Raw genomic sequence first — 7,455 nt, 5'->3', positions numbered from 1 at the left:
TTATGGAACTGTGGACACAGAAGACCTCTGAAATGAAGCAGCTCTTACTGAAAAGTTCCTTGTGTGAATACATCTTCCTCACTTCTTCTCGTGTTTAAATCTATTCTATCATCCAATCAACAAAGGAAGAAAAAGCAACGTAAAATTTAAGTAGTGATACATCATGAAAGAAAAACTAACAATAAACAGCCATAAAAGAAGTTTATTTATCCAGAACCCTGGACAAGGGCTTTTAAACATGTTAAAAGAACACTGGGACCAACCTGCCAATGGTTTGATTCATGTAGGGCCAAAATTAATTGATGTCTCGAGCCAGGGAGGATAGAACAATATGAAAAGAATGAAAATTGGTTATCATCCAGGAAGAATCAGGAACGGTTGGATATCAGGGGAGGGCTACCTCTGCATGTGGTCCAGGGACACTGTGTGTGTTTTTTTTAAAAGATAAAATTACGTATCTTTTCTTCCATAGTTTTTTTTAAATCAGTGGAGCAGAGAGAGTGGCAAAATGTCCATGAGCCTAAAAGATTCCTTGTTGTCAATTTTACAAGCCTTCAGGCTACATTGGTTTCAAACCTGGCAAGAGATCCACAGGATTTCACTTAATTTGGACCTAAGAAAAGTGCTAGCTGCCAAACACCTAATAGCTCAGATCCTTCCAATCAAGTTTTCAATTGTTCTTCAATAATATGATGTTTTCCTCACAGTCAACAGGAAGTAACCATGCAGGTATGTGACAGACTCTAGCTGTTCATCTTTGCAGAACATGCGGTCACACTTGCTGACTCTGAACCACAAAAAAGGTGTTTTTAATATTGCAAGTCTGCAGACCTGCTATAATGTAATGTGTGACTTGCTGAAAACTTATTGATGATGACAAAGTGAGCTCGGAGCGGGGTTTACACATACAATACGTTAGACTGTGCAAGGAAAAAGTGACAAGTTTTAATTTTCAAGCTTTCATAATAAAATAATATAATAATAAAATATAATAATAATAATAAATATTTATTTGTATACCGCCCCTGGCAAACCATCCGGGTTAACAACAGTAAAATATAAAATATGACAATAAAAACACTTTATCCCCCCCCCTAAGACAGTATAAACAGTATAACATATTAAAACACAATGTCAAGCGCTAAAACAACAATTAAAACTAAAAACCCTGATATCCCCTGTTGATCCTCAACCATCACTAGAGGGGGCCACGGGAGGAATGAGGGGATCAGGAACCTGGGCCGGTGGTTAACTGGAAGGCCTGCCGGAAGAAGATCCGTCTTGACCGCTTTTTTAAAGCTGTCTAATGATGTTATCTGACGGATCTCATCGGCAGGTCGTTCCAGAGTTTGGGGGCGACAGCAGAGAACGCCCTCTGGGAGGTCGCGCAAGCTAGATTTTAAAGGCGTAGTAGAGTCCCTCCCAGAGGACCGAGAGCGCGGGGAGGATTGTACGGAGGAGGGCGGTCCCTAAGATAGCTTGGACCCAAGCCATTTAGGGCTTTAAAGGTGAAACCACACTTGACTGGCCCGGAACTGATAGGCAGCCAGTGGAGGGACCAAAACCGGAGAATGTGGTCCCTCCTGATGTTCCTGAGACAAGCCTGGCTGCCATATTTGAACCACTGTAATTCCGAGTCAAGCACAGGGGTACCCCATGTAGAGTGCATTACAGAAGTCAAGGCGTGAGGTTACCAGCGCTGCACACCGTCTCGAGATCCCTTACTTCCAAAAAGGGGTGCCTGGCGTATCACCGAAGCTGATAACAGGCACTCCTGACGTCGCATTTACCTGATTTAATCAGAAGCACGAGTCAAGGAGCACCCCCAGACTGCGAACACAGTCCTGGAGGAGAGTGTGACCCCATCCAGGACTGGAGGTTGCAACCCAATTCTTGGTTTCGGGGCCGCTACCAGAGCACCTCGTCTTGTCTGGATTCAGTTCCAATCTGTTTTTCCTCACCAGCCCATTACCGCCTGAAGACATTCATTGGAGAGAGAGGATGCCATCGGAATTTGAGGGCCGAACGAGATACAGAGAAATAGATTTGGGTGTCATCAGCGTACGTAACACCCAGCACCATGACTCGTATTATCTCACCACGGCGTTCATAAATGGTTAATAACATCGGGGACAAAATAGCCCCCTGAGGAACCCCACAAGTGAGGTACCCTCTTACTGGAGCTACAGTCCCGAGTAGCACCCTTTGAGACCTGCCCGAGAAGGAAGGACCTGAACCACTGCAGAGACGTGCCCCCGATACCTAACCCCCCGGCGGTCCAAGAGGATGCCGTGATCTATAGTATCAAACCGCTGAGAGGTCTAAGAGCACCAACAGGGTCACACTCCCCCTGTCAATGCTCAGACGCAGATCGTCGGTCAAGCAACCAGGGCAGTCTCAACCCCAAACCTTTCCTAAACCAGTTGAAATGGGTCTAGATAACGGTTTCATCACAACAGCTTGGAGCTGAAGGGCAACCGCCCTCCTCGATCACCTTGCTCAAAAATGGCACAATACACCGGCCTATAATTCTTCATATCCCAGGGGTCTAGGGAAGGTCTCACTTGATCTCATCAATATGACATAGTTATGGCTCAACCTTCTCTCCCTCCCATACTATTGAACATAGATATGGTTCATCTTCTCCCCCTCCCAGTATACAGGATGTTGTCATTTTGTCCTCAAGTCATTTCTTGACTTATGGTCAGGTTAGTGTGACCCTAAACTGACCTCATGAAATTTTCTTAGAAATTTTGTTCAAAGGGTATTTGCTATGCTGCCATTCTGAGGCTGAGAAAGGTAACTGGGTAAAGTTACCTAGCGAGTTTTTCATTGTCAGCACTGATTTGAACCCTGATCTCAAGGGTTGAGTCCAAGATTCAAACCACACACCACACTGGCTTTTCCAGTATACAGGAGCCCCCCCCCCATATTTCTTATGTGGCACCTCTTGCATTATGTTTGAATGTATCTGGCTGAGTTGTAATCGGATGTAAATGGGTGGTTACTGAACATTCTTGGTAGCTGTGTCATGTCAGAATGTCTCACTGGGGACACATTGGTCCATTTACCTTAGTGAGGGGCAAGAGTCACTTAAACTCTTGGCCTGACCATGACCATGATTCAGTCTCTTGCACACAGCACACCATTTAATTTTTGGGAAAATCCCAAAGTACTAAGCAGTTTTTTAAAAAAAAAAAACATGGCACTACCTGTTTACTCAGGCCTTTGGGTTTTAAACTGTCGGTTGTAGAAATCTTTTATTGAGGTGTTGTAATTTGCATTTGTATTATAATTAATTTCAACTGCTTTGAAAGATACTTTTTAAAATTTTTAATAACAATCTAATTTTTCAACAAATATGATATACATAAAGATAAGAGAACCTGAGTAAGGGGGGGGGGAGAAGAAGAAAGAAAAGAAAGAAAAGAAAGAGAAAATACAAGAGGGAGGGGGGAAAAGACATACAACTAATAATAGTAGGGCTTTCTCACATACACCCATCCTGACTGTGATAGAAATGAAAATAAAAAGATTAAAAAATATTATTTTACCTTACAGTTCCAACAAATAATCCTACTAAAATATTAATGGCCACAGATATTGCATCATTGGATTTCTTATTGCTCCAAAAGTCCACATAAACAGTTTCAATCTTCAAAACTTCTCAGTTGATTTATTCTTTAGAATGCACATTAAATTGATCATTTGGGCTAACCCACACCTTAACAATTCATTCTTCCATTGTCAGTGCTCATTTTACTGGCTTTTAAAATATTTAAAATTAAATGTTTTAATATGATTTAATTGAAGTGTGAGCTGTTTGGGTCCCCTATGGGAGAGGAGACATTGTAAAAATAAAGACTAAAAATGCCTGCATTTCTGCTTTTGCATCCTCCTCAACTCACTTCAGGAAACCACCTGAGCCTGCTACCTGCCTTATTTCCTTGCCAAGACTTTTCTCGCGCTGGGGATGTATGTGCTTTTGTTGCCAGACTGGGTTTGGTCACCTTCTGTCAGAAATCCTCCAAGTCCAACTATGTACAGGGGAGTTGGGATTTTCTCCCCCAATCGTGGTGTGGGGCAAGGGTTAAGCCGATCCCAAGCCAAGTCAGAGTTTCAACACACTATGCCTTCTGCGAGTGGATGAACAGGCCTGAAAATGAGCAAAATCTGTATGACTTGAGACGTGGGAAGAAGCTTTACCATTGGTAGTGAACTCTCTTCACACTGCCTCAAAAGAAGGAGGAGGAAAACAATAGCAATGTTACACTATTCTCAGAAGCTAATTTCCTTCGCCCCGGTTGTCACCTGGCCAGACTAATCAACAATACTGTGGCTATTCTTTTTTTAAAAAGAGTAAAAATAATCTGCTTTTCAGCAGGAGTTGAAAGACATATTAAAGACCAATCTATTCAATATACTTGGCTTTTAAATAAAAAAAAATCCCCCAAACATCCTGCTTTTCAGCAGGATTTAAAGACAATATTGGCAGGTTCCCATGCAGGTGCAGATTCAGCACTGACTCTTTTTCCCATTTTGTATTCAACATGAATCTCTTGTCCTTTTAGATTGATAATTCTAAAATCAGTGTCTGTCTTTACTTAAACTATAGTCTATGCATCTTGGTCTATTTAACTTTACTCAGAATAATACCTGCTTGTGGCCAATGAGGCTTATTTAGTGAAACAGAGGGCTTCTACAAACTGGCATTTGGTGCCAGGGTAGCATCCACAGGCTGGACGCCAAACTACACCCCATCACATCATGATGGCACGCGGCACAAATGGCACGGCTCTGGCACTGTATCTAGAATGCGGCTGCTGTGGCACCAATCCAGCCATTAAAGGGGTGGCTGGATGCTGCCACTCTGTCCAGCCCCATAGTTTCATCGCATATTGGATAGCAAGTAGAACTGATCATTATAGCAACCCATCAACCCATGAAAGATATTTTTGTGAATTAATGGAACCTTTCTGCTACATCCCCTCCCCCACTCTGCAAAAGCAACTGCTTTGTAAAGAAGTTCAAAACAAGCATGTTTGTTTGGTTGGTGGGGGAAGAGTGTCAACCATCCAAAATATAATAAACAGCCACCCTGAGTCCAGTTCTGGGAAAAGAATGTGATACTACTACTAATAAAAATTTGGTGGGTAACACAAGCTTCTTGAGTAGTTTAGCTGATCTCTGAGGAAGGCAGACCTCTGAATAGAACGATAGGCCAGAGAAACATGTTTGTGTCTTATTATCATCAATAACTTTTAAAAAGCAACCACTCAAATTTTGGTCTCTTTCTCTATGCACGCACGGTAATATAACCATCATCAACACACAGCCCCTCCTTTCCACTCAGTTCTTGTGGCTGTTTTAATCCACTGTGTATCATTTTGCCCACCCACATATCGTTGTGGTTAACCTCTCTGAAATTGTGCCTGCACGGGGTCCCATAGTCGCATCTTAACACGTCCTGCCGCGTTCCCAAGGACCTCTGCATATCTTTCCTCTGCTAAAGAGAGCTTTCTGATCTGCAAAATAGCTCCTTCAACGACACAGCATTGAGCTCCACAGCAGGTAGCTTTTGCTCCAGAGATGCTGAAAAGACTGCTATAGATTTGCCTCTAAAAATATTAATAAGACTCCCAAAGATAAGCAGCAGGGAACCACCCCAACTCAGTGAAAATCTTTCATATGGACCACATAATGAGGGCAAAGCACACTCCAGAGATGAGCCAGCTTTCCAGAGAGAAGAGAGAGAGAGAGAGAAAACAGGGAGGCCTGACGCCAGAAAACCAACCCTTCGGCTGGATAGATGCAAGGGGAATAAAACTAGATCCAACAAAGGGGTTTAGGAAGCTCCTGGAAAAACACATATGTATTTTTATCTTTTCTTGGGGCTGTCTGTGCTCTGAACCGCCTGTCTGATTCTTGGTTCTATGAGAGCGCATGGCAATTTACATTATATATCACTTTCCCCCAGATTCCCAAAAAGGAGTGTAAGATGAGAGACAAGGGAGGAAAGAGAGTGCCACCAAAAAGCTTTCCATGTGAGATCTCAAAAAAAATAAAATAATCTTTCTCTTTGTGGCTGCTCATGCATTATTACTTAGAACAAAATGTTCCACCTCACAATAGTTTGCATATTAAATAAAACTCAAGGAGTATGGCTGATCCACAGTTGGAACCGACCTTATTTGTAGCCTTCTGTCTAAAATGTTTGATCTTCACACAGAGAACAGGCTTTCAAGTTTGTTTTGCTCTTCTCTCGGGTTCTCTCCTTGCACTTTTGACTGCCTTATGAATAAATGCTACTTCTTATTAACCCTTCTAAGCTACGCTGTGGTTTGATCACCCCACATAGTTCCCATCCTTCAATTTCTCTCAGCATAGCCCAATATCAATTAGTTCCTACTATCAGTAATCAAAAAGCTGGTTCTTCTCGCAGTGCCATTATGACGTCAAAATGGTGACACCCATCTGTACAGGGTGCCGCCATTTTGACACACGTAATACGTGCTAGGGTTGCGGGGTGTCTGTAAGCAGCACCCCGAGGCAACCCTAACACGTCAGCAGGACATGCTAAAGGGCCCATCTGGACCAGGCCTAGGAGAGTCTGCAGCAGTTTGGTTTTGCTGGAGCCTATTGAGATGAGCAAGATTCCACCTTCATCCTTCCTCTCCCACAACTAAGCTAATTGAGAACAAACTACTTTTGCAGTTTGAGCTCACTTTGCACTGATTTAAGTAAACAGAAGATGAAAGGGGATTTGGGAGAAAGGCAGTTTAAGAGCACCTGAAAAAGTGCAGAAAGAGAGAATTAACCAGAACTTTCCCTGCTAAATCAGCAAATCAATATGAAACCAAGGAGTTTAGCACACAGGAGGAATTTCTCTTAATTTCGAATGAAAAGAAAGTGGGACCAGAACGCATTCATGTGAATTCGCTAGTTCAGCAAATTTATGTGAATTCAAATTGCGTTCGAACTGACTTCCCATTGCCCGAAAATAGCTTGCCATTTCCCGAAATTGCATGTGGTAGTCTATCACACAATAACGTGAAACCCCATGATTGCATTCAGACTGACTTCCCATTGTCCGACATTGCATGTGGTAGTCTATCACGCAATAACATGAAACCCCATGATTGCGTTCGGATTGCCATTGGATTATACTTCCAATTTCCCTTATCTGATAAAATCCCAGGTATTTTCACTTTATAAACCTCTCTGACTTTTACACTCTTTACAATCATGGTGAATTTGGCTTGATTGTTGTATCATGGCCTTTTGATGCTTGTTTGGTTGTGGAAGTGGTCCTTCTCCACTGTGATATGTATACAGTTGAATAATCTTCCTCTTAAGACCAAGGGTCCTTTTACAGTACACAATTATAGTGCTATGAATCCACCTTAAGTGCCACAATTTCATCCTGTGGAATCCTGGGATTTGCTATGTAGGGAA

General features: G+C 42.4%; 1 pseudogene; it reads left to right on the top strand.

Annotated features, from left to right (window-relative positions):
* The first annotated feature begins 723 nt into the window (after positions 1 to 723).
* Positions 724 to 7,455, top strand: part of LOC121928960 — a 38,023-nt pseudogene continuing 31,291 nt past the window's right edge.

The sequence above is a fragment of the Sceloporus undulatus genome, chromosome 4 (assembly GCF_019175285.1).
Source record: "Sceloporus undulatus isolate JIND9_A2432 ecotype Alabama chromosome 4, SceUnd_v1.1, whole genome shotgun sequence".
Lineage (NCBI taxonomy): Eukaryota > Metazoa > Chordata > Lepidosauria > Squamata > Phrynosomatidae > Sceloporus > Sceloporus undulatus.
The sequence above is the reverse complement of the archived record's forward strand: the minus strand, read 5'-3'. Positions and strand labels throughout refer to the sequence as shown.